The sequence below is a fragment of the Varroa destructor genome, unplaced genomic scaffold, assembly GCF_002443255.2.
Source record: "Varroa destructor unplaced genomic scaffold, Vdes_3.0 BEIS01000001.1, whole genome shotgun sequence".
Classification (NCBI taxonomy): domain Eukaryota; kingdom Metazoa; phylum Arthropoda; class Arachnida; order Mesostigmata; family Varroidae; genus Varroa; species Varroa destructor.
Window position 1 is genome coordinate 58,728,010 of NW_019211454.1, and position 26,129 is coordinate 58,754,138.

The window sequence follows — 26,129 nt, forward strand, 5'->3', positions numbered from 1 at the left end:
AGCGCCCTCTAGCTGTGTCATCCAAAAACTGGTGCCGTCGTTGCGGCTATATTGCAGACTGCGAGGCAATGCCAACGTCAATATCGTGGTATAGCTATGGACTACTTTCGATACGGCAATAAAACATTACGTGGAACGACATTTGCGCATTTTAAGCGATAACGCTAAGAGGAGCTGCAGTGCGTGCAGGAAGGAACGAGAGGCAAGGAAAAAAACAATTAATAAACACCGCAGGAGACAATGACACTTGTAAGGCCATCGGGTGCACTAGATCTTTTCAGAGCGTACCATTGAAACACAGTATGTTCGGTACGTCGGCCTTGACGGCACAGACGTTAGGTGAGATTAGGGCAAAGCATGTTTTATGATATGAAAATTGCTTCAGATAGGAAGAATGTGAACAATTGCCGTGAGCTGGCAGTAGTATTAATCATCGTGGGAGTCATAACAGGGGAATGCTTCAAGCGGTGAGGTGACATGTGTCAACTTGACATTGTAATAGATTATAGCGTCCTGTACAGTGAATAGCTAAAGTAGATCGTACTGTTTTTTGTTCTTGTGATGCCACAGTGGTAACGTAGGTGCTTGTTGTACCCAAGGACATGTAAAGTGGTCCAGATTTGAAAGCAAGGCGCGTGGATAAACACACTTTCCTCCGTGCTGGGCGCTGCCCAACGAGACTATCATGCATAAGAGTCGAAACGTTTATCTAAATTTCAGCTTTTGACTCGTCCAAGCACCTCGTCACTGAGCACCTATGCTTTAGTGTAACTATCGGACCGATTCTCGAGATATGTACAACAGTAGCGAACCGTGGACAATGGGTACGTCGATGGACCTCAGCGACAACAAACCGGAAAATCTATTGTTTACCGTACGTACTTTGAAAGAATCGAGATCTTCCTCCGATTTCTCGAGTGCGCAAAAGAGTCTTCATATTTTATTAGCTAGACATTCAGACAAACTCGACGGGAACTCAACGATCTGACGACGGTACATCCAGCATTCGCTATAAATAACACTCTATATCTTGGCGGGCGGAAGCACTCGAGGGCGTACTTACATGCGGAGAGCTAATGAGCTATATTCGTTATGACTTGTAGTATACTACCGTATTTATCAAAGACGCTGAAAATGAGTCAAAATGAAAAATCGTCAGGTAGAATAAGTTGTGCTTTATGGTCATGTTGGCTGTTACAGTTCGTGCCAACGAAAAAAAAGCCTTTTCTGCTTGTAATCGTGATAAGAAGAATCAGTAATTTTCATTTTGGTTAGGTTATAAAAAATAGCAAATAAAGTCTATAGCTGCAGACGAGCAGTGGCATCGAATAGTCTGCCAAGGGTCCCTAGACGAAACGTTTTGTCTTCGCAAAAATGGGGCTGGATGCGGTAACAAAGTAAGTAGCGATGGCTACGACGAGAACGGCAATGACAACGTTGAGAGTATCGACTGCAATGGGCGGTTCTGCGGTGGAAATGTTTGCCTCTCAGAGGAGGGGGCCAAACGAGATTCGCAAATGTAGATGTCAACTCTATTTTAGCGTATGGGATGTACAAAACGTCTTTCGCAAGCAGAAGTTAAGCTATAAGTATCTTATGCCTACTTTAAGAGATTTTTGTGCATGTAAGTCTATACGATTTCGAAATTGGTGATTTTTAACGATTTTTCGTTCGATTTTTTGCGTAAACTTTGCTTGATGAGCAAATTGTGTAATGCTTTATGCTAAAGAACATGCAAATCTTTTTTTGTCTTCGGACAGTTTTGGCAATATATAAAACTTAAACACACACAAGTGTATTTTCGAACAAAAAACCTGATCTGTCACATTAACTGCCACAGAATCGAGTGTTTTCTTAGGGAAGTTGTAAACAATTTGAAAACATGGTCTTTTTTTTTCGTTCGGTTTCAGAAGCTGACGTCAGTTGGTACTGAGATAATAGACTAATTGTAAGTTTGTCATGGATCAGTGGTAACACAGTATCAGCTAGATTTCGATGTGAGTTGACGCTGAGGAAAAGGTGACCTGCTGTTGGGCCATTGTATGCGCAGAACATGATAATGGAATATCTGATTATCTCTGATTGTCCGGATATTAATCTGAAGCTGGGTAACTGAACAATTTAAGCAGAGTAATGGCATTGTAGTCAGATTGCGTCAAGATAGTATATAACTACGATCTACGACAGTATAGTAGAGTAACTTAATAACTACAACCAAGCCAGATTCAGATATTGGATCTAAAATAAGTTTGAACTTATTTGGAACTAGAGAAGGGGAAGTGTAGTAAGACGATGTCCGATTTTGTTTAACGTACATGTTTAGTGTCAATAATGTGCAAGGTTTGTTGGTCAGTCTAATGAGTGTGTATGGCTCAAGGCGGGCGAACACAGTATGTCTACTATGATTCTATTTAATACTACCCGGGTCATTTAGTAAAACACTGAATTATCATTCAACGCCTAGCTATCAACGAGACAAAATATCCAATATATGATTAGTAAATTAAAACTGTTATAGATTTTATTACGTACACGGACACGGCAGCGTATGCTACAATATATTACATTGCTTATGTTCTTCACGAACTCAATAATTGAGGTGCTGCGTCCTCACCCATTGCTACGAAATGCCGGTTACGTATAATCTTTTTAGCTGACATTAACTATGACGCGCGTACCGGTCGACTGGGACTGAAGTAATGCTTCGAGTCGCGAAACTTCAGAGAGTTTATTGCTCTAAACTTTTCTTTAGCTCATCCTTTGATAGGCAACAAGAACCTGCTTGGTTTTCTGTTATAGACGGAATCGTAGCGTCGTAATCTCCGCGCACGTCAACGTAATGCGGCCACTGAAATGCAGAAGAAGCCATATGATTGCCAGTCACGATCGGCGCTTCGACTGACTGGCATGTCCAAGATGTTATTGCATATCATTAAAATAAGAGAGTACAAGAAAATGGAGAGTTACGCGCTCTTAATACACCTGTTGCTTGCTTAGTCCATCACCCGACAACATACTGTTTACATATACGTGTTAAAGTAGAACATAATGTTTAAGAACTTGCACAGTGTTATCTACGCCGTGGCTTTGAAACCCACAGAATCGGTCAGAACCACGCCCTGTCTATTCCGATCTCTCGAAAGCTTATTAACTCGTGAAATTTACCTCAAGTAAATTGTAAACCGCGCTATCAATCAACGTAGTGAGGATGGCAAGTGTATGCTTGTCGGTGTTGTCGAACTTTATTTACGTCATTAACAAACTTTCAATGTACATCTTATTCGCAACTTAATTGCTGAACTTTGATTCTTTCTAGTATTTTTGACAGAGTTCGATGTCGATGTCGGTACAACAGTAGTCAGCGTCGCATCGCCATATTCATGGAGATTGGCGTAGCAGCTCTTTCTCTCTACGTGCAGCCTAAACATTGCCGCCGAATCCTGGCTGGATAACGTTCCTGCTGCAATCCTGTTCGTTCTCGTGTCGCTCACGACGCTCACCGAACGCTTGCCCCCAGCGTCCTAGCTATAGCAGTGCAAACGTCATACAGAGAAAGGACGCGCACGGTACGAAGTCGCTGAACTGCGCAGCTATTTCCGCCCTTATGAGTTCCCTGCTGACTGCTCTGTGACAGCGGCTGTTCTTCTTCTTAGCATTAGTTTGTTGGCATCTTAAGGCGTTGATGCCTGCAACCATTCGTCGATGGCGGCGGAATTAAGAATGAACGGGTCGTTGGTCGTTGAACCCGTCGGCCCTACAAGGACATGCCACACTTTTCTTGGATCCTACCAGACCTTTCTAGCAGAAGGGGGGATGATTGAAAACGTGGACGACATAAACAGAGAAGGAGTACTTTTGTGCTAACGGCGACTACTAACGTAGTCTCTTAAAATGTTATTTCTTTAGTTTTTCCTAGATCTAAAACTAAAGTCAGTAGTGTCTAACGTCAACCTAGACAAATCTATGATGTCAGGGTGGACGACGGACATAAGCCCTGACACGGAAGCATTGCATGAAGCAAGTCACAGTCGCTGCGTTTTTCATTCTACTCTAGTTTGCAAGGGTGGATCATCTGGCATTCTTACATTTATCTTTGTTTGGCCGACGCGGAAATAGTCCGTTTGATAAAAATCGAGGATGGCTCGAAAGCTAACTAAACAGAACAGATTTGCGTTCGGAATCCCTGTTTCAAGTCGTGCCTATCTGTTTTGTATCGTGTCCCATTACTTTTTTTTTGAATAAGATACGCCTACATCAGTCCAGCAATTAGTGCCAGAGCCCACTTAGGACATATGTAGAATGATGCGCAATTGGACTTCTAAAGAAAATATAGCCACAAACATTGCGTCTCTGCACCTGAGTACGTACCGGCCTTGATGCGCACTGGCTAATAACAGCTCAGGGGCTATATGTTGTTTTTGCATTGCCGATCACAACCCCGTTCGGCGCCAAGTAATATACACGTGATCCACTAGAGCAAGGAAGCGACGATCGTCGTCGTGCAAAATTTCAGTCTCATTTATTTCAAATCAACCACACATTTTAGGTTAGATAGCCTAACCTATAAACGGAAGCGAACGAACTAGGTGCAATGAACATGGATATTTATCCGCAGTTAGAGATTGAACTGAAACTTTCCGAGTGCCTCAAGCAGAGATATCACTTAAAGTTAGTATAGCTGCTAACGTTTCTCGACTGATTGAGCGAATTAATAAAAATAAAATTGTGCCGCTATATTATATGTTGATCAGTGTCGTTAGCGATTGGATATAGGTTCCTGTTGTGCCAGATGAAGCTGAGGAATAGGCCGTTTTGAACTGAATAACTCTTTCACCTAAACACCTTGAGCAACAGGACTACTTGCGAATTGAAGTTGCTATACGGAGGGCAATCCTATGCTGTTGTGGAAAACGAAGCGTCCATCATGGGGTGCACCTTCGCAACGCCGTGGTGCTTTGTTTGTTCCACATATAATAATCATTTTTCATTTATTATAAGATTCATTAAGGTAAAGCGGAGCGGGACTGGTAGGTAATGTAATAAATACCGCTAAACTTACTTTTGTTATATGATAAAGATCCATTTGTTGCGTTCGCGTGCAGTTCAGATGTTCCTCGTATAGACAGACTCCGATATCTGTTCTATAAATGGAAGAGTTCGAAAGAAACTTACTTAAGGAAGCAGTTTGTATTCGGTGAAGCGCTGGAAGCAAAAGGGACAAAAGCAAAATATGATGAAATTAGGTAAAGCCAGACATTTTGGTGCGATCATTAGGTGTTTCTATCCGGGCGGCTTCAAGCAACTATGGTTCACGGCGGGCTCTAGGAACTGTCTATATATTGCTCCGTATTATTAGACAGTATTTATAGTTAAACCGTTGTGAAAAAAGTGGCTAATGATCAAAATAGCTAATCAAGCGCATCGTTCCAACAATTTAGAGCTGTCCAATAAAACAAATAAGAAAACGAGGGCATTAATTAAACACAGGGGCAGTTACTACCATTCTCCTTGATCATCTCACAAAAATGGGTAGTGAAAGCTAACTAAAATTAATCTTCAGCAGCTTAAATTCGCTGAATAGCTAGCGAAAAATAAGCGTTCGTTTCTCTTTTTTGAAGCAGCTACAATAGCCTGTTAAAACTTCTAAATGCACTGCTTGTAGTACAGCAGAAAATTACTCCAGATGATTTTTATAGTTCGTTCAAAAAGCTATGTTTCTAAACAAACATATCCATCCACATGAGCCGAGTTCGCCTTAAAGTATCTGAAAGCTGTTTATTACATCCGCTTTAATAAACGTAATCACTGGATAGGCGCAGCTATGTGAATTATACCTAAAAAATGGCAGATACCTTTAAAGCTAGACAAAACCCACGCTACATCTTAGAAATCAATCCGCTGCTTTGCATGCCTACAATTGCCGAGGAACCTCCGCTGATTTTACTATGTTGGACTCAGACTGGGCCTTTTCATGTTCAAGCCCGTGTAGTCTGTCACAAATTTGTGCTTATCTTTCGAAAATAATCATTTGATTCGGCCGGCGTTACTCGTTTAGAATCTAAAGCCTTGGCTTTAATCATCTGGGTTTATTGTTTGCCTACTTTTATTGTACTCGTAGGCAATACGATAATGAATAGTAACTGTCTTAAATACTACCAACTATAGCTCTAATTCAACGTTTCGGTTATAATAGTGCGTATATTGTCTACATATTTGCCGCGTAATAACGCTATATATATATATATATATATAGAACCGGACTTTTCCGTATGTGTTTCTAAAGCTGTATCTTAATAAAAACGGATATTTCAACTTTTTTTTGCATACATCAAATACAGTGGTATTAAATTTCGGACGAACAGGAAGTTAAAGCTAGACAAAAAAGTGCTAAGAGCTAAAACAGCCGTAATACCATATTATGCAAAACGGTGACGAAGAGAAACTCGAAAAAGCTTATCTGGACTGGATCATCCGACGGTATTCTATCTTTAACAACGACCGATAATTTCCATATAAAGGATCTACAAGATCCCAAAACTATTTTCTTATTGGCCATTTTGGTGAACTTTCATGTCCTCTAAACCTCAGTTCCTAAAAAGGTTCCCAGTTTACTTTTTAACCCCCTGAATCTTCCCTGAATTCTTCTAGAAGACTCGCAATAAAACAGACCGTCGATTTGGACAAACAGCCAGTTTATAATCCTGGTGGGAATCCGTCACGAACTCGCTGGATAACAACTGATTTTCGTTCAGCTCGCGTAAACAACGCATTGTAATTCAGCATGAGTTTATTACTCTATTTAAGCAAGAACTGTTTTTTTCCACTGGTAAGGGTCGCAAGTAAATGTATCCCCGTCACGACAAGCGGCCCACTAAAATTAACTTAAATTGAAGGCTTCACTCTGAATATCCTCGACCCTATATATTACACTAGAAGTGGCAATTTATAAGATATTTTGATGATCATCTTATTGCAGGTAGACCGGTATGCTGTACAGAAATACCTGGGGAGAAGCAGTCCTCAGCGACGTCCTGAATGGAGAACTGTTCCTACACACAATATGAGAAAAAGTATTAGGAGTTTAATATAAAACAGAGCATAGCGAACATTTCACTGCTTCGTTTTTTTTATTTTTCATTGAATCACCATAAATACTTGTAACGTTCTGCCATTTGGATGGCAAGTTACTTATCCCAGTGCTTGCTGTAGAAATCCTTCCTGTAGAAAGAGACTCAGGAAGCAATTCTGATATCACGTCGAGACGATAATGACTTTCCTGTTAAGCAAGAATTTAAAAAATAGTTGTCTATCGAACCTATGTCTGGCGTACAGGATGGGCGATAGAAAGTCTCCCAATGTGATTGGTACATCTTTGCTTCCGTAATTCCGGCAGAGGATGTTGGGCGGTGTCGTTCAATGAACAGCTTTATCTCACCTTACGAATTTTGGCTGCTTAATGCAAAGTTTTTTCAAATAAATTCTTGATAGTACAATTTAATCGTAGTCGACGAGCTTAAATTGAAGAATCGGTAGTGGGCAACGCGTGATAGTGGGCCAATGAAACACCTATAAGCTTGTGCAGCTGTGCGTTTGTGTTACATCCACCCAACGCAGCCGTTTCGTTTCGCCAAGTCCACCATTTTCTTGCAAAAGGTCAATTTTTCATCAGAGGTCAGGAGGAACAGGGAGGCGAATGTCTCTACGTCTCGTTCAAGTTATGCGGTGCCGTTTGGATTGAAGTAATCAAATATTGTATTTGTATATATTTCAAATTTTACTGCTAAAAACCATGTACTTCGAGATGAGTCGGCTTCCAATGTAGCTTTCAGCCCTCCATTAACCATTTTTGCAGAACGTCTTCCACGAAACCCTTTCTCAAGTTTGAGATTTTCATTCCGGAATTTTTCCACTAACAGTTTACGGTGTTTCTAGTAGTAGAACGTTTACCGAATACAAGGTTTGTACGGCAAGGTGTTTTTGCCATCTTATTTACAAACTGGAACTCATATTCGTAAACCGGTCTAGCTTCGTCACTACTACAACCCGCCTGCTAGAACCTCGAGTGAATGGCCTCAGATTTCGAAGAGTGCAAATGCATCTTGAACTTTCTTTAAGTTCAAGGTATCGCTAAACGTAGCAGCATTATAAAGTAGTAAACATGAAATTAAAATTTGTTACATTTCGTACTGAATAAGCTAATATAGCACAGGTACTTTATTGAAAGCAGGCTCTCTATAGAGAGCGCATACGACGAAGATACAATGACTAGATTTGGATAATAACGTTAGCGGAATGTCTATAGAAGAGCCTTTGGAAGCCATGTCAACAAAACCATGTGCAGCTATTGACGTAAAAAGCGCGGTAGAGTTACAGCCGTACATTCTTTGACGCAATAATACCTATCTAATATATATTATTTTCAACTACGGCCTAAGATCATCATAAAAATTGTTGCAACTGTAAACATTTTCTAACCTTTTTACCAGTTAGGCGTTTCTGGATAATACTGATAGGAGAAAATGGAAAAAAACAAAGTGCTATTTGCAGTCTGAACAAATTTCAACTACCGTAGGAAACTTCTGTTTTAGCAGATACTGGATTTTTTATTACATCCGGTCGATAAATCTAATATCATCCACAACAGCCCGAGATTTTTCGCTTAAATAAAATCGACTCCCTGGATATCATGCTCACTGTCGATATTAAACTGGCGGAGTACCCGCAAACGTCATATGCGCTCTTGGACGTCAACGGTTGTTGCAACGGGCAAACGACGTTCACTCCCGCAATGTCGAGATGCGCTTTTTGCTCGTAAAACATCAGTGTTTAAAACGATGAACGTCCATAATCAAGTCTGCAAGCCGCCTATGCCCAAGCCAATGAGTGTTCCACTTGTATACATTTCTGGGTTTCACTGCAATGATACACCTATGCACAACGTACTTGCATAGACATGCAATTAATACAAAAGCTTACGAGGGCTGCCGCGTGCAGGCCTTAAATATATAAGTCAGACTATAGCTGCTTGCTCGTCCAGTCGGGCTGATGCTCATAGGGATTACTGTGTTTTCTAAAACATAGTAACACATACGATTAGCGATCGTAGGGCAGGGGAAGCTTTTTGTAGCAACGAAGATGGTTTCGTTCGAACGACCGATTGGCGCTTACGTCCTTCACTATTTTCGGCACCCGCTGGTCGAAGCGTGCCGAGCAATCAGATTATTTGACAACAGCAAAGGTATAAATACCTACAGACAGTACTATTAATGTCAACCAAACAGAATTTTCAATACAAATGCTTCCAGGTCAGCTTGTTGTTACTTAAGCTTCCATTTCTTGCAGAGTTTAACATAACGCGAAACCGTACGTAAGACGTAAACTGGTACGGGCAAATATAGCCCAGGTTGATGCGCCGGGTCCAGATCTACGTGTCAACTTATTTTTCGATACACCATGGCTCGCTCGGAATTGATGAATATAAGTTCTACAATCAGCTAATAGTGATGCGTTATTCCGTGATACGTTGGCGTACTTTTGTTGCTTCTATGTAGTTAATACTAAGAACACAATCTGTCCAAAGAATCATCAGGCCTAGTTAGAGACTAAGCCGGGGATTTCTATGCTACAGTCTACAATGCTCTACGCGCCGTATCGTCCTCGCAGTCATCTGAATCATTAATGTAAAATGCTTTCGGTTAAACTTTTCTGCCCCTTTTCTGACAAGAAATTGATTGGCAACCATATTTGAAAGACATTTTGGCAAAACGTTACTTTAATACTATTTTCTAAATTAATAGGTAGGGCAGCTGTCAGTACCCGTTCTTACAACGCGCTTCGATCGTTTCTTATGACCGGAGGTAATTTTTAGTCAGGAGAAACCGCCTAAATACGTACGACCATTCCGAATAAGGATGTAGTGTTTTTCGCCTCGTCCACAAGGATCAAATCCTTTCTGGATACATTCGGGGCAGAGTTTTACGATGCACTGCTGCACCGACGTCGTGACCCTACACCACTTCCTCGGTATATTTCTAAATGGTTACGTTTTATACCGATGCATTGTTTCACAGCTTACTAACTTAACTTCTTATTCGTTGTCTTTTGAACTTGCACCATTTTCATAGTTTCAGCATACATCGATTTGCTTATTTCTATTCAGATATGGACAGCTCAATAATCAGTTTGTGTCTTGAATGAGGCAAAATTTACTTTTAAAGCAATCATGTAGGTTCAAATCCTAGGGACTGCGTCCCCAAGCTGATACTTTGCGCTGGCAATAACGCAGACCCCTTTTCAAGCTGAATTCTGTGCTTCTAAATATATGGATGCATTTACAATACTTTGTAAAACAAAGGGCATCGTAGTTTTTATTTTTTTTCTAGATCCATATTGTAAACAGTAAGGGTTTAGGACTGAACAATGTAGTAAGCTGTTAGTTCTAGTAACCTGTAAGAGACTGTGGAGACTACACTCTCTATCTGATCCTTATAGGGGCTTTCTAGTTCAGATAACTGGCCACTCCTATTTACGTTGGGCCGTGCTCCAATCTGCTTTTGCTCTTAATTTACTCTTCTATTGACTTCCTTCGACAACTCTTTCCTAACGCTTTAATTTTTATTTAATAAAAAGCTAATTAACGTCTCTCTATTCGAACTGGAGCTCAAGCATCGCTGAAAATTTTAGCCCTCTCGTACTGCCATCAATTTTCTTTATTCATACACATATGCGGGTTTACAAATCATGTTTGCCGTCAAACTTTCTATAATCGTTTTAAATTGTTTTTGGTACTGCTGCAATGATATCGTACGTATCGTAACGCTGGAAAGCAAGTTTCCGCTTGTCTGAGAAAGACCGCAACATGACGGCCGACAAGCATCCCGCAGATCGCCGAAAAGGTAAACTTTAACTATATACGACCGTCGTTAAGTACCTTATCTCGCTTGAGTTTGTACAGAATATTCGAGCTTGGGCACCGTATAAATTCTGCGAGTATAGCAGGAAATTACGGCTCTTTGATGCATCTATCGAGCGCCACCGATGACCGATTTTTATATTTTTGACCGAATTTTTTTTAAATTGACACTGGTGATGAGAAGTCATGTCTGTAAGTCAGCATAAGCCAAAAATCAAGGTGGATGGTTTCAAGGCTCAAAATTTAGCCAGATCTTCATCCAACAAAAATTGAACTTTATGCTTGGTGAAACCGCAAGAGCCTAATTTATTGAGTTGCATTTTTCGAACCGTTGATCGATACGCTTATTTGGCCTAGTTGCATTGAGGTGACCAGGCTATTCAATCGAGAAGACTCGACAAAGGAAGTCAGATCGTCCTGCTTTATGACAACGCGAGGCCATACATAACAAACATAATCAAAGCTGCTCTCCTGTACCTGGGATAGAAGATTTAGTTGGTCCTTCCATATTCTCCGAACCTGGCGCCGAGGGACTCTTACTTTTATCGTTCATTGGTAAATTAAATTAAAAGCCGCACATTCGAAAGACAAAGGGGTGTCCAAGCCGGGTTAAAGGAGCTTTCGAACAATAAAGCTGAACACTTCAGGCAGGAAGAAGTCAATAAATTGGTTGACAGAGAGGAGAATATCGGAAATGACGGCTGATGATGTGTAACGAATAAATTGTTGGCACAGGAATAAAAAATCCAATGTATTTTATTCCGTATAAGGGCACAGGAGCTAGGAATAGGCAAAATCTATGCTTCCAGTATAATAATATGGGAGTCGTTCCACCCTCAAGTTAACAATTAAACTTCTCGCCACGGTGTTCGACAAATGTTCCAACCAGTATATACTTCCATATACGATAAACGTGACTATCTCTTATCATACCAATTGTCTGATGTGAGTCTTTAAATATTTGCTCGATAGTTCTATTTATATATATATGTCCCCTTTTAAGTGTTCGTCTTTCTTTATCAGCCTATCCTATTAAACTCAATTTCGTTGCGTAGATTTTCACTGTTGCAGTGATTATTTTGCTTGAGCATTTTCTTACTTGAAACAGACCCTGTAACGATGAGGTGCTACTGCCCGAATCCTCTCTGATTGTCCGAACTTCATTATACCTACGTTGTCATATTACTCTTAAATGATTGACACTTGGCATACTAGGGGAGCTGTTACGCTACCCCACGCTATACTGATGATGTCGCAATGACTGCATACACATGTCGTATGATTACATACGATAAGACTTCGCTTCGTGCTCAGGCTTTTTCGTACGTTCTCTAAGATAGTTTTCATTGTTCCTAAATTTCTACATAGCGATGAGTTCCTTGAACAAGAACGTTGCGTCGTCTTATGTTGAATCTGAGGTTTAATGCGGCGATATTTTTAGTGTTACAAAAGCGCCTATATGAGGTAGATGGCCAATTCGTATGAGGTAAATAGCCGAACGGAGAATGTTTTCTTCTATTGCACGAAATGATATAATGGATGTATTACGTGATAAAGCTTTTTTTACTAATAATTTTAGTATAAAGTTTTTAGAGGTACAAAACGCCGGGCTTTAGAAGAGCAGTCGATTTGAGCATGTCGTAACTCTGCGTCCGTGCATAACTGTAAACAGATAATTTAAGTTTATTAAGTAATTTGCAAAGCCCCAAACGTTCAATTGAAAGCGTGAATCAAGTGAAAAATTTTTAATATAATAATGTATTGTCATCATAGATATTTCCTGAGCTGAAACACACCGTTATATCTGTATTAACGAAGTGCCCTGAAGAAAACTAGCCTTTGAGTGTTAATATTCATTCAACAACCTTCTTGAGAGAAAGCTCGCCGTAAATCCAATTATGTTCGGTAACTGTATTTATATAGTTATGTATAGAGGCCAATTGTAACCTCTTTTGACTTGTGAATAATTCAACGAGCGATTACTTCGCAAAGCTACCTCACTTAGAGAATGTTAGTTTTCCATAGACCTGTTTTTTATTTCTTACCAGCCTAAGCGGTGCATGAAACATAGGTAGTGATGCATCCTTCAAGGCTAATGCCCCGTCCTAAAATTAGGAAGTTTGACGATAGCTCCATAAGCCGCAGAATTGAACAAGCCTGGATTTAAGTACAGTGGTCATTTTCTAGACGTTGCGAATAGTCTAGTGTGTATACTACCTTTCAGTTACTGCGGCGGTGACTGAGACGTCCGGACAAGAAGTGGCAGCTCGATGGCTATATAGAAAGAAGCCATGGGGCCGTCGCCTTCATATGGGGCTACAGAGCAATTAGTTATGGCTCGATTATTATGACGCCAAACACAAAAAATCCATACACTTTTAACACACATCACAAAATCATACCCAACAATGGAAAAGTCACAAGAAAACAAAAGGCGCACTACTATTGCCTGGAATCTTTGTGTAGAAGCTACAGTTAAAATGCACTAGGCGGGCCACAACTACAACGTTAATATTTCGTTCGAGAGACACCTCCCTACTGAACTGCACACCTCTCTGTTAAAAAGCTACGATAGCTTCATTAACAAAGTGTTTTTGTACCGGTCCGATAGATGAAAAAGTTTGTGTGTTAAGAGCGGCGTATTGGGCCTGGACGTGTTTAAATGACCAATAACCGTAATGCAGTATGTAAATACCGAGCGCGACCGCATAGGCTTGTGTGACAACTGACCTAGAAACCGTTGAAAGTATCAAATCTAACGGACTTAAAATATTTTTTCCTGTGTCCCAAGGCACAGTACGGTATAATATTTACGTTCATTATCTGGGTTGACGCTTCAATCATGGGTACCATTGACACTGCAGAAAATAATTTATACGGTGTATGAGCAAACGCGTTCACCGTAAACGATCGCGCATTTTCTAAGCCTGAAGCCGAATACTTAACGGACAACGTCAAATTGGTGAAGATGCATTCACGATGCTTCTGTTAAAATGCGAATGGCAACAGTCGAGAGTTCAATTGGCATCTGTCGGTTACCAGCCCGCTCAGTGAATCCAGCCAGTGCAGCCGCGGTGCCTCTCGGCTGTTTACAAGCTTCCGCTCCTATTATGGGCCTTCTTACTTCTATGACCGACAAGGCCCTTAGTGTTCCGATGCTCTCGAGTATATCCTCGTCGAAAAAATAAATACAAAGTTTCTTAATAATATTAGCACGCCTATTTTATAGACGTTTCAGTTCAGTCACAATGACTATTGATATCTAATTAATTCTGATCAGCGCTTAGTATTATCGGAAAGTCTAACGAGCTCGAGGTCTTTTTCCCTCAGTCTGCCTTCGCGCCACAAAAGCTTATAGTGCACTATAGCGAACGTTTCGTACCTTACATCCATTGCCAAGTGGCCAGTAAGTTTTACGGAAGTTGACACGGGTGTTTTATCTATCGAATTATGGATTCTAGCGTGTATTAGGAAAAACCCTGTCGGCAACTGGGCCTGTTTAGGGCACCAAGGTTTACATAAACATATGTAAGTACTAGGCACAAATAGCTAATCTTGATCCGTTTTCTGATTTCGTCAAGTGAGAAAGTATTAGTAGCTTTACCTAGAACTTTTTCAAGGCCGCATGGTAATAAAAAGCTGTCTCGAAAGCCATATAGACTGCTCGCTTGGGGCGTTCGCTGGGAATTCTTGGCATTAGAATGGTGCTTAGATCATATAAGAGTCTCATCAAGAACAAGCATCTCGTACCACTTCTCTTCTCAGATTCTCAAGGCATCAATAAACATCAAGGTCTCGTTCTATCATCACTTTTTTAGATTAGGGCACGAGTGTCGCGGATGCGCTTCATTGGTAAATATTGGGACTGAAATGAAGCCATTGTTCGAGGTTTGTAGGTATTATTTTAAATGCATATGGTATCTGGCTAGTAGAAGCGTTGTTTCGCAATTCTAGGAAACGTACTGATCTTATTTCCGCGGAACTGTAAAGGGGCAACAGCGACAACTTCGTGAGCGGCCCATTTTCTAATGGTTAGGTTCGTCTCAACTTGCTTATGACCAAAGAAAAATTGCACAGGTGTGTCAAGTTCTTGGGCAATTAATTCGACTAACTCTGAATACTCCAAATGGGAACTGAGACGCAAGTGTTTACCTGAGACTCCCGCCATGCTGCCAGTTATAATAGAATCGCCCATCAATTTATAAATAATAACACCAACACAAATTAAATTAGGTCTATTAGATAAGCCTAATACGTAGGCATATGAGTGCATATTAACTCAGCAATCGGATTCACATAAGCTAACACAGTCTTCACATCGCCAAAGAAGAGCAGTTTCGAAGGGCTCACGAAAACGCTGTAAGACAGATTTTCAAAAAATTACTAACTATAAACTCACAAAACAGCTTTCGATCCTTTTCTGCTTTTACAGGACTGCAGCTACAAGCGAGGGTACCGCTTTAACAAGTGTTCATAATAACATATTGCAGAATGAGGCGGATGCTTCTAATCTATGATCAGGCAAAATTGGGCATCTTCCGCAATTCGAGTTCAAATTCCGCAATATAATTAACGTTTATTAATTAACTAACTTAATAATTAAGCTATAGGCCAAAAAAGCGTTACGAAGACATCAGCACTACACGGGGTTAAAGTATAGACCTCCTGCACAGATTTTAGCCTAAATCAATCTTAATAATGGTTTCTGAATGATATGCAATTTAAAAAGTGCGCATTTTTCTCGCACAATTCTTACTAATTCAATGTATGCCATTCCTTCATGTTCGCCCATATATCTGGACTTATAGCTGGAACTTAGACATGGTATACTTTTATACTATGCCTAAGTTTCAGCTATACCCACATCCCTGAAAAAGGCCAAGGGAAAAGCGAAAAGACCCTATGCCAGGAGGTACACTTCACCATAAGCCTCTTTAATCAACAATTGCGTACGTTGCGCGCATATTGTACTTTTCTATACATTGTCGGCAGTTAAGTTGTCATGCACTCAATCATCATGTCATGGAAAAGAGAAGCAAAGTGCACTTAAAGTTACCGTCTTGCTGCTGGTCTGTCTGGCGTGTGCTAGCAAACTTATGCGACAAGGCAAAATGGCGATATCTAGAAAATCAATGTGGTAACCGACGTAGGAATCGAGCAACGCTAACTGCAATCATTTAGGAATGAGTATTTTGGTTGTACAAAAGTATTTGTAGAAAAAGCTTTGGATTGCCGTCATAACTGCTTCGTTCGTTCAAGCTAGTTTTATCAGGTCGATTCTGCAGGTGGAAGCATAATTCGACAAAGAACCATTTTGAATACCGCGCCCCTTTACTTCAAAACATTCGTCTGCTTGAAACTCCCAGACGACTTATTTAAGGTATTTAGGACAAGCTTCATTGTTTCTAATCCTGACCAATCTAAAAAGGATGCCAAAGGCCATTGCTAGTAATGACAGTACGGAAAAAGGACGAGACTGCAAGAGAACCGGTGCGTACATGTGTCAGTAAATTTTTTGATAATACTAACTCAATTCGTATGTGTCTGAATTTATTTTGTTCAAAATTAAGCCAAAAAGCAGATTGTCTAAGCTTCTGATATCAGTGCAAGTCATACATTATTACTTTTTAAATGCTGCTCACTCTACTTAAGGCTTACTTTTAAGGTAGGAGTCCACTGTAGTCGTAGGTCAATTATTTCACGTAGGATCGTAGGCCTGTCCTTATCCAACGAACAGAATCATTCTTAGTGTCAAAACAATGTAATAGATCTTGTGTAACACTGCTGATAGTATTGCTGAGTACAAGGATCACAAGATGATTAGACTACTTTCAGCGCGTAAACTACAAAGGCCCTGACTGGAAAATAACATTAAGCTCAAACGCTGCATTCAACCGACTAATACCGATAAGAATTCTATAATATAAGCATACATTATATTAAAGGTAACAACGACGCAAAGTCTATACTGGTTCTTACGCCAACGATTCGATGACCACTTCTCTGTGGGCAATACTTACATCGTCTGTCGATGAAGAGGCTCTACAAAATACACTTCATAGGGTTATGGCAAGAGATGAAAACGGAATTGAAATGAGAAGCTTACCGCCATCAGAAAACCTCACCTAATGGCCCACTACTCACACACGGTTTTTGAGAAACTATTATATAGCGTATATTATAATTGGAAAAAAAAATATAAAGTACATCAGTGGGTCTACCAGGCCTTCACTTGAAAGCTCGATGAGTGCATCTGTGTTTGCTGCAAGTTTCACGCTCACATCGACAAATGCATCTAATACTAAAGCGCGTGTACTTCACGTACGAAGCGTAACGTGAATATTACTATTTTTACTGTATAACCCCTCTTAACGACCTATTTGAGTAGGTTCAAAAATGAGATTCTATCGAAGTTGATAACGAACGTGGGACAAGAGAGGACAACTTGAGCATCAGAGAAGGATTATGCTAGGACTGTTTTCACTACTAATTTACGAATAACATCGCCAACACATAATAAGATCGACACGGATCCGGGGACAATTTTAGACGCTTGCTGCCGATCGTTGGATCTGCTGAATTTTGAATTTTACGTCCGGCACTGTGACGGAGCATGATTTCAGATTGCGGATTTTTTTTGCAGACAGAGTCCGGACACACAGAATACAGATAAGCAGACAAAATATGTAATCCTCACCTGCTTCGAGCTCACTGCTTAATGCGTCGTTTCGCTAATACATGGAATCGTCAACGAAATATGTAAATGCTCGGATGAACTCCCATTCGTGGCAAAGCTATAACGCAAACCTGCGGATCGTCCACATCATTGCGCTTACTCTTAACCGCTCATGGAAGCGTCTTCGCCGTCCGCGCACCGTTCGCTTGCCGCTACTAATAAGATCATGGCAACATCACTATTTGCAGTAGTCATCAAACAATTTCCTATTGGTTCTTTCTCTCTAATATAGTCTGCGTTGTTTGCCAAGTTGGTCAAGCCTTCACAGACTTCCAATGACGCCGTACACATCTGTAACGCGCATTGCCATGGCACCGCCAACTAAACCGGATTTCGTTCCCTACATTGCTTCTATGTGTATAACCTCCTGTATAGCCGCTGGAGCTGACGACGAGCAGAAATTGGCAAAAAGCACAGCCAAGCTACCTCAACTTATCCTCGCCACGCAGAAAAATCCAACTACCAGCACTGATACCACTACAGCCATTTCTGCCGCGCAGCATGTGCCAGTCTAACGTAGATCCTATGTCGTTCGTTGCATGAGAGAACTCAGTGGCCTTGGTGGCGTTGAGAGAGGTGCTAAAAGCAACGGAGGTTTCCTAGGGACCTCCGCAATGAAATAGGCCAAAACGGAATAAGAAAAAAATTGTAGAAAGGGAGAGAGAGAGAAAGAGATGGCAAAGGAGCTGACGGAAGTTCTGTAAGGTGCGAGTCATGTGGGCAACGAAGCAGAGAAATAGCGAGGGAAACGGGGCAGTATGGAGATGGCGTTAAACAGGAAGGTGATGGCCGAACTAAGACGGTCGAGCAAGTGCTGGTTTAGGGGCGGAACGGTCCTGGGATGGAGCAGAATGAAGCCGGGGCGACAGCGAAGGGGTCTCTGATATCGGCAACAAGCTAAGACACGTCGTCGTCTACGCCTCAGGCAATCAAGGCTCAACGGGCTAAACTTTTAATGTGCAACTGCGGTCTGAGCTCTGACCAGAGCTCATGAAGCCTGTACGCCGAGTAGACTCGTGGGAAAGCGGCACGGCAGCCGCGAAGCAAAGAGGCTGATGAAGGATCTAAATGAATAGAAAGACACACTGGCCATAAACAACTAACAGAGAAAAAAAGCGTCCCAAGAAGAAAATGGTATCATTTGAAGGTAGCCATGTTTTTTGCTCTTTGCCTTCGGGTAGTTTAGCTCGTCTTTTCTTTTTTCGTTTCATTCATAGTTAATTTGGACTAGAAGGTGTAAGCCTCTGAAATGTATTGAAAGAACTGACAGGCCACAGTCACTAACTGCTTGGCATTTTAAATTAATACCTCTATCTTCAAGGATAGGCTTCTTGAATTTAGAAAGAAGGATCAACTTGGCAAACTTGTGAGAAGATGGCATCGTTCTAAAGTTCGAGGTGGTCGAAACACAAAGACAGCTCCATCCAATTACATTGGTACAAACGGGACTCGCAAAAAAATGGCTTAATTCGCACTTTTCTTCTGCCGTTTTGTACAGCAACGCGTGAGTAAAATATGTCAATGACATATATACCTGGTTTAGGATATCTCGTTGGTATGGGAACTTATTGAAGTGTGCGTTTGCTCACCATGTGTCAAATACTAGCACACACAAGACTACGGCGCATGATTACGGGTGTATATTTGGCTATTATTGCGACTTTTAATAAAAGAGAGAAGTTTGACTATAGTATTCACACGTGTTACCGAGGAGGAAGGAAGACAAAAAGCATTGTTTTTAACCCATCTTGTCCTATAAATAACAACATTATAAAGATAGCATCTACTAATTAGGCTATCACGCTTAAAATTAATGCCCAGAAGATGACCTTTGACAAGATTATTTAATAGTTTTCTATCCTTAAGTTCCACTCAACAAAGTAGACTTTAATACGGTCTAATTTTTATTTGATCCTACTTGTGACATAAACGGTCACTTGGAAACTCTGTGATTTTGATCCTTTGTAAAAAACGTGTCATTTATTACGCGATATTGAATTGAATATGACCGGATTTTTTTTGCTCAATAGGGTGCCAACCAATGGGTCTAAATATGGTATGAGAAAGGCTACTCCAAAGTGGTCGCTGTGGGTGGAAGCGAATGTGAAGCACTTCAGTAACAAGCTAGGTATGTTGGATAATATAAAAATAGCCATCAACAAAGTGTAGGAAAGCTTAGATCTTTGCTAGGAGGAATGCTGCAGTAAAAATATTGACGGGTTTATTGCCTTCGACTCACAAGCATCACGTAATGTTTGTAGAGCGTCGTATGAGACAGTTTGAATTTGACTGCTTTTCTGGAAAAGTTATGTAGCCCTCAAGGCTATAAACGGCCGACAGAAAATGTTATTCTTTTCATTCTTTCAACTTTTTCTTTATAGTAGATAAGTAGAGATCGTAACAGTAAATCATGTCTCGTAAGTAAACTACTATAATAAACAAGGCATTGATTATTGTGCATGCGTCGAAGCTGTTGAAGACAATTCGCCCGGGTATACAATGGAGATCCTCTCTATATTTCGAATTTTACGTCCGGCATCGTCATTAAGCTTTCCATCAGACAGCTGGCACACGACGCGAAACAAAGTATGTCTATGCCCGTGTTCAAACCTACACTGCAGCGTGCCTCTAAACTTATCACCCAAATACGTTACCCGCTAGACTATCCCGAGGGCACGAAGAAGAACTTAGGTAAATCCAAAATAGTTTTTCGAAAATAACTAAACTACAAAGGGAGGAGAGAGAAAGAAAGAGAGAGAGGGCTGCACTTTTTAAGTCTGGTTAGGTGTTTTCAGCCACACGTGCTGGACAATAGATGCGTAAGCCTAGGTATGGAGATATGGTAGCACTGTTTACGATGTTTCACTGAGCGACATCGCAAATAGCTAGATCATCTTCATCTCCACACCGTCCCATTGATTCACATAGTGGAAGACTAAAAGGCACTCACCAACAAGTACCGCTGTGATCTAGAGCTAAGATCTATGGGGAATTGATCGCACCGTGTGGTGGATAGGTGCGCACCCGTTCACTCGCTTTAATCGCGCAGGGTAATGGCGTACGCTTGTTAGATAACGACCAGTCTCCTTTTACCCGTTCTGACCACGGTTCATCAATCTCCTTCTACGAGGTAAAGAAGCCAGTCTGGCCTTAACGATGTGTTGATAGTTCGGCCTAAAGCACGCCACTTCAGGTTGCTTCCGAAGCACATAAGCAGACAGCGATGACGATGATAGCTTCCTTGAAAGGTCAGTGTCTACCCATTCCAGCCACCTGGTCACTGTCCGTCATGCGACATAGTCGAAAGTTGGAAGCAGACTGTCCTCTATTGATTTGGCTTTGGTTAGGTGAAATAAGGTGAGTTAGCATGTGCAATAAAGATCGATCGATCACCCGCATGATCGACCGACCGACCGACCTATCGGTTTTTAGTTGGAGATAATATCGTATATAGGCTAAGAGGATATATGGCTGATATATGGCACTGTCAACACAGAAAAGAGATGCAGATAAATAACAACGACCACTAGGTAACGTTCCTAGGGCTTGCCTAGAAGAAGATGGAATAAATGAACGGTGAGTGGTAAAATCAAATCCTTCCAAGACGGAGAGCAAAAGAGGTCTGAGCGTTCGAATGACAGTAGGAGTCACTTGGTTGTCCATTGACATCAACACAGGTGCCGAAAAGGGGGTCATTGTGGTAAAGTCAATTCCTGACTGGAAGAGAGTTACTTCCAGAAGTGCTACTATTTACGCAGAGGCTACTGCTAGAGTGGAATGTACAGGACAGACTCATTTTACGCCCGGTTCCAAGTCGATACAGACTATAGAAGGAATAGCCGATCCATTACAGCCTGTGTAGGAGACAGCATATATCCTCGCTGCTGAACACGTACATAGGCTGCTGGTCTAAACCAAAGGCGAGCGTATGGGTTTGTTATTTTACTCAGAAACTCAATAAAATCGATTTGTTTCCAACATAAACAAGCCAGCTACAGATAGCCCTAGCCTAATCCATTATTCTCATTTCAAATAATGACCCGAACTTGAACCCAGATACATTTATGACTAATTGCAAAGAATTTATTGTGAGGAAAACACTTTGTAGGGGGAAAAAAGGCGTTATATTTACATGAAGGATATGGCTGATAATAAAGGGGCCCGGAGAAGTAAATATTAGTTTTCGATTGAATAGCTCGTCGTACAAATTCTTATTGTGCTGATAAGTTGAAGTTAGCTTGCTAGTGTGTATAATAGCCGTGCAGACAGTTTTGCCGCATAATGCTAGTTTTAGCGAAAGTTTATCGTTAATTATATTGTTATAACTTGTGTTAGCTTGGAATGAAAGTTATTAGAAGCCTATATTATTCTTTTTGAAAAAAAAAAGCTCATACTTGAGGTATTCATAAAATCCGATAACATTATTTTAACGACTCGTCTCCGAAGGATAAGGTTAACCTAAAAAGCCGTGAATAGACTTTAATATTATTAGTATCAATCGTGGTCTGAGTGGCAACGCGTAACTCTTTCTGTATGTTGTTGCAACAGTCATAAACGTGGGGTCACCGCCGTCTCTAGTTTTAGCGTTCCTAGGCAACTATTATCACATATTATTAACGCGCTATGTTACAAATCTGGTGAAGAACAACCCAGAGTAATCCAATAAGAGCCACAGATCGAAGAGCAATCAACCGAAAAAAAAAGTATGGCATATAATGCTTTACGTTGACGCTAATGCTCTGAAGTGAAGGTTTGCCTATTGTGATTTTCGGCGGTGGACTATAATAGTTCTATTTATGCCGTAGCCTGCTTCTTCGATGATTCCTGTGGAGATTTTACAGTTCGTGTCGTATTATCAGTGATTATTATCCGGTATTAGCGACATAGAATTGATAATTCAAAAAACAAAAAGTAAAGGCTGGGTGTTCACCGTAAGCTTATAAAAAATCATCTCACGGTTAACTCGTCTTCGGTGAACTGAGACGAACTAGAAACATAGCGACTTACAACAAAGAGACCTGATTCTTCCAGGTAAGTTGTGTTAAGGAAAAAAAAATTAACTTCTGCATCTGCACGCTTTTTAAATCCGTAGCCCCAGTGCTTCGTAGCCTCTGCTTAGGCTCTCTATCCAGAAATCCTACGCTAAACGTAGCGAGGTAGTACCGATATTACAGAAAAAAGATATTACATTTTAAGAATACATGCTTTTAAATATTAGCAGTATATAGTAAACTCACGTTGGGTTTCAGCAGTATAAGGAATGCTACTGTTTACCCAAACGTAATTCCAGGTACTTCTCATAAAAGTACCTTTCCTGGGCATTATACTCTATTATTTGACAGATGTCGATTACTAAAAGCTGCTACCCATGGCGCTATGGATACTAAGCGCTGTGCCTGGTAGACGGATGTCAACGGAATTATTCACGGTGGTACCCTGTCTAACAAAAAGGAGGATGTAACATACGAGGAGTTACTGATGGCGTAGTGTGAAGTTTGGTGCACAACCTGCATTCTCGAATGATATTATTCTGCTCACTTAATTTTATTCCAAATAAAAGTAAATTACACCCAGCACAGTAAGTTAAAGGCAATGGCGTCATCGATCCACCAACCCGTTCTATGCTATCCGTTGAATGCAAGTATTTGTATTTCGGGCAAAATTGTACCAAATTGATTGGACCAGTGACTGTTATCAATGAGAAAACACGTCTAATTAACAGAAGTATAAGCAAGAATTATTGCTACTGCAAGGCCTTCTCTCACAGTAGGATTGGTAAGAACGTCCGTGCGCATAGTCGGCCACAGGCGCACTAATGCTCCACTATAATTACGGATTGCATGACGGTGACGACTTCAACGGTGAAGCGGCATAGCGAATAGAGGTAATAGCTGACATAGAGCTAATCTGTCCTAAAAGCTCTACCATTAGTAAGAAGCAAGAACATTTGTAAGCTTTTATGAAAATTACGCCTTTTTTTTAAATAGACGCCTTTAAAAGGTAGTCACAAAATGATAAGCGGAACCTTAGGCATCTTACGATTAGCGCAAAGCGACAAATTTCTGCGCTGACGCACAACCTTCATATGGAAAATAATTAGGTAGTTTATTTTTAGGAAGGTTAATTTGTCTACTTAATGAGTCACTGAACAAAAATCTAACAGTAAATAAAGCGTTAGCTGGAAAAACCTCAATATATAGTGGTTACATTGTGCATGAACAGCAAATAGACACTTGGAAATAGATTTAGAATTTAGATTAATTTTATTGTTGGTTGGTGCTTTATACCATATGCAATAACAACCTGATTTAATTTAGCGACAGCTGAAGCTATCTCCCACCATATTATTTGTGCAAAGGGAAAGTATTACTTCCTACCTTTTCAGTTATTGGTGGGTGCACACAATTGCACGCTACCTTGTTCCAACAACATATATAGCCATGACTTGTATTTACCAATCAAATTTACAACACGCCTAAAAGTTTTCTTTGGACAATTCAGCAGTCTCGCTTAGCGGCTATGTGACAGTAAGTTAACTTCATTAACTTCAGGAGATACCTTGAGTCCTTTAAAAGCATGTGTAGCTCCCGCAATAATTACGTGACGGAGGACTACGCCTTAAGCTCAGCGCTACATGCAAAAGCTACATGCAATCTATGCCTCATCGGGCCAAAAAGGAAACTATCAGAAGATTTGGGCTAAATCAAGCCGGAATCCACACGCTTTTCAACGTTTTGAAGTTAGTGGACTTGTTGAACATATCGGGGATCTGAGACAACTTTCATTTTGCATGATGACACGTCAACGGCGCTACGTGCTGTTATGTGGTAACAATCGCTGAACACCTTCATGTAGATACACAATACCCACATTTTTTGTCCTCTGTTTCCTTCATCCTTAACCTCCTAGTTTTGTTCTTTCTAGCCCAGTGCTGCATGCAAACAGTTTGCATACAGTTTAGTTAGGTTTAAGGTAATCCTTTACCGTTTCAAAGTAAGGTAGGTCGAGCTGTTCAGACTCCTAGTAGACGAGTCAGGAACGCCTCAAACGCCACGGGACATACTCTTTAGAAAAAATAGCTTTTCTTAGTAGTTTGGAAAGGTACACCGCAGGACTAAGGACAGAATGCATGTCTCATAACAAAGTACCTATCATTAAAATGAATTATACTTTAACAACTAGCGCTAAAATAAACTAGAGAAACAGGCCGATCAGTTGACTCCCCATCCATCTTCTAACGGTCCAATTTTTATTCAGGGTAGTTTTTACATTGAATAATGAAGCACATATGTAAGTCTTTTAGATGTCCAGCTAGTAAACAACAAAAGTGAAATTGATGCGAGCTTTGAACGCAACGTTCAAGTTATTTGCTCTTGTATGGGCTTAGTTATAAGAAAATGTCCTCACTTTGATCTAAAACAAAACAAAGGTATAATTTAATATGAGAGCGGATGAGACAAGGCGACTTTTTATGACGCGATAATGAGCTAAGATAAAAACATGTTTTTTATACTTATTGTAATGGAAGACTACGCGAAGCATCATCGTCCATATTAGGATTGCAGACCAAAGGTCTTTGCTATTTTTTTAACACTAAATATGAAGATGTAGACACACCGTGAGGACAGGCTGTAATCGACCGCACGTGCTAATTTATAGGCATTAGTCGTCCTAAAGTAGGCTTGAAAATACTTATACTAGACTTTTTCATTTGGATAATCCCTGAGAAATAAGTAAACAGAAGACTGGGATAATTACATTAAAGCCACAATTCGTACTCAAAATTGACACAGGTGTTGTCTAGGCAACCAATTCAACTGGCTCTCTGTTCAGTCAACGATGTTTTTCAAATGCTGCCGTGTTGTGTGAACTTTGTTTGTAGCAGACGACCAGAGGGCCTGATGAAGACTGACAGGCTTTACTGCTTATTAAGCTCCTATGAACAAATTAGGCGCCTGGGTAAGATAGAAACTAGCTAAAACAAGAGCTGTGAACCTCTTTATTTTGTAGAAACATGCTGCTTTTAAGCTATTAAAAGCTGCGAATGTGACACGGTACCATGGACGGCTGAGAGCCTGACTAGAAAGTTTCAAATCACTTGTTCAAGTCTCGCCATGCAAGACATTCCACGCGATCCAGGGGTAACGGACATTAATTAAGACTAATGAATAGGAACTTTCAAACGAAGCTCTCTGCCTTCAAATGAGAAGGAAACGTGGCAGCCTACGAACTCTCGCTGGCCGGCTTCAGCAGAGCTGCCTGCTAAAAAAATCTCTAACAGTGGCTTTCTCGTGGTAAATGTTTACACGACTATAGAGGCGACGGGACGTCTAACTTGAACCACTTTGAAAAGCATCACTTATTTGCATCATTCTGCACCGGCTTACTATTGCAATGTCGAACAACTGTGTGCTACGAATATGCCATTGTCAACAAGCAACTCAGCTTACACACAGAGAGAGACTCCGATTGGACCTACAC

General features: G+C 40.7%; 2 long non-coding RNA genes across 6 annotated transcripts; one reads left to right on the forward strand and one right to left on the reverse strand.

Annotated features, from left to right (window-relative positions):
- Positions 1–8: 8 nt before the first annotated feature.
- On the forward strand, positions 9–8,225 carry LOC147758872 (uncharacterized). Of its 5 annotated transcripts, none has more exons than XR_015324887.1 (3): positions 9–1,624; positions 1,911–1,997; positions 6,977–8,225. It is a non-coding gene; the product is annotated as an uncharacterized LOC147758872 (long non-coding RNA). The 5 variants fall into 5 exon arrangements; XR_015324888.1 differs by having other exon boundaries at positions 1,911–1,948; XR_015324884.1 differs by lacking the exon at positions 6,977–8,225 and having other exon boundaries at positions 1,911–6,333.
- Positions 2,772–16,696, reverse strand: LOC147758873 (uncharacterized). Its single transcript, XR_015324892.1, has 3 exons — positions 16,571–16,696; positions 5,060–5,202; positions 2,772–2,848 (listed from the first exon to the last, which is right to left on the reverse strand). It is a non-coding gene; the product is annotated as an uncharacterized LOC147758873 (long non-coding RNA).
- Positions 16,697–26,129: the final 9,433 nt, after the last annotated feature.